The sequence below is a fragment of the Diachasma alloeum genome, unplaced genomic scaffold (assembly GCF_001412515.2).
Source record: "Diachasma alloeum isolate Michigan unplaced genomic scaffold, Dall2.0 Dall_scaffold_00445, whole genome shotgun sequence".
In the NCBI taxonomy this organism is placed as follows: domain Eukaryota; kingdom Metazoa; phylum Arthropoda; class Insecta; order Hymenoptera; family Braconidae; genus Diachasma; species Diachasma alloeum.
In genome coordinates this window covers 188,746-190,749 of record NW_021680584.1, presented here as the reverse complement: position 1 = coordinate 190,749, position 2,004 = coordinate 188,746, and the positions used below count along the sequence as shown (strand labels likewise).

General features: G+C 36.8%; 1 long non-coding RNA gene across 3 annotated transcripts; it reads left to right on the top strand.

The window, feature by feature from the left end:
- Window positions 1–369: 369 nt before the first annotated feature.
- LOC107042393 lies at window positions 370–1,895 on the top strand. 3 transcript variants are annotated; one of them, XR_001461153.1, is made up of 4 exons: window positions 370–647; window positions 799–1,004; window positions 1,254–1,527; window positions 1,622–1,895. It is a non-coding gene; the product is annotated as an uncharacterized LOC107042393 (long non-coding RNA). The 3 variants fall into 3 exon arrangements; XR_001461152.2 differs by having other exon boundaries at window positions 371–647; window positions 786–1,004; XR_001461154.1 differs by having other exon boundaries at window positions 374–647; window positions 866–1,004.
- Window positions 1,896–2,004: the final 109 nt, after the last annotated feature.

Sequence of the window (2,004 nt, the reverse complement as noted above, 5' to 3'; positions counted from 1 at the left end):
ATCTAGTTGTATAGAAATTCAAATAAATGATCCTCTTTCGCTCAAGACTTCATAATTCCTTCTCTCCCTCTCCTTTATGATCAACTAATTTACAAATTAAGACAATAAGAAGTTGTATGAACGAAAATGGGATAATCAAGCGGATGAGTGAATGCAAAGGAGGTTTCATGTTGGATTTAAGATTGGGAACGCTTCCCTATTATCGACTGTTTCCATGGTAATAGATGAAAATTTCTTTACCCACAGAGCCGGCCTCTCGATTAGTTCATGCGCACCACCGCTATGAAACTATGAACTAAGATGTTCAAAAACCCTGGGGAGAGATTTTGCGCGTTTTATGTCGACATAAAAACTTATTATTTTGCTCCCACCAGGTGGTGTGCATGTTTTGTTTACGTCTCAGTTCATCAAATTCGGAACGCTTGCTCGTTTGTTTTCTGGAGGGGGAAGACTCTTATAAGATGGCTACCACGTGGATATTAGCGTGCTCCAAAATTTAATAATTTAATTATAAATTGTAGTGGACAATCAAAACCACAAATTTGGGCATTGTTGCTCGTTACTTGAATGTATGTTATAATTTGAATATCTGAAGTTAGTGATTTTGTACAGTGGTGAAGGTTATATAGCATTTGCTCCGATTTGTGGTAAGTGTTCAGCGTGTACTATGTGTTACTTGCACAGTTGAGAATATATTTCATTTAATTCAGGATAAAATGTATCATCATCATTAATATTGGTATGTACGTATGTTTTTTTTTTTTCATTTCCCGCTGATCGCCAAGGTTTAATTCCTAGGAAGTGATTGATTTTACTCCAATCGCTGAGTAATTAGAATTTGTGTTATTGTCCTAACCATGTAAAGCCACGGGTATGCTGTGGTAATTACTGGGGATCAAACAATCCTTTAAGAATCTTCTTCATCTGCGAGTTGGGTACTGGATCTCCCAAAAATATTTTGTTATTGAACGGTTCCAGAAGACGGAGAATGATTCGTTATTCAGGTACGTCAGAGTTCTTTGAAGGCGGATTCTTCTTTTCGTAATTCAAGTCCATAATCTTCAAATAGAACCACAAATATTTGCAATTCAATAATGTTGATATTCACGATTCCAGATAAAAATTATTCTTCATTAGAAAATCTCTTTCCTTTCAATTATTAATTTTTCCTCTTCATTGGAGAATTATTCATAATTTTCCGATAATTTTTCATTCCATTCTTGTTCAATAGATCATTAGAAATTTTTTTATAGCCTCTGACGCGGCTGCAAAGCCTTCAAGAATGTCTGGTACACTTGGTAGCCTTCACTTTGTTGTCTATCATCATCTTGTGGAGTTAACACACCCGAGCATGGAGGCTGAGCCCAGAGTATCCAGGTTGAGGATGGACCCAATAACATTGTCGACACCTTTCTGCTGCACGACCATGTGCCCAATCCATAGCCCGAAGCAGAAGTGGAACCTGCTGTCAAGAAGCTTGCCATTTCACCAATGCTCTCATAGATGATGTATAAAAATCATGGACAGGTACTATGAACATTGCCTTCTCTCTGAAGGACGATTGAAAGTGCAGAGCTAAGGCATTTGGCTTTATCATAAATTTTGTGTTTTTTTTTGCCAGAATTATGTCTTCTCACTATGGATGGGTTTCTGTGAACCGGTACTGCCATGAAGGAGCCGTTGGTAGTCCCCAGGAGGTTCCATGGGATTGGTGAGAGAAAAATCGTTCGTATTTCTTCTCATTTCGTAATGTTTATTCAAAAGTAAAGTAGTGGAACGTAACAAGTTATCAGTGCAGGGTTTCCAATTTTAAAGTATTCTCATGATGAACCATGTTCGGATGTAGTGACAATATCCATTGTTTATTCGGAATTATATAAGCAAATTATTTTCAATCAATTGAGTTAATTATTTCAAATATTTCCTTTTTTTTCCTCAAATGACTAGGTCCGAAGCTAAAGCAATGAATAATAAACAAATCGAATCGGAATTCCTATGGTTTCC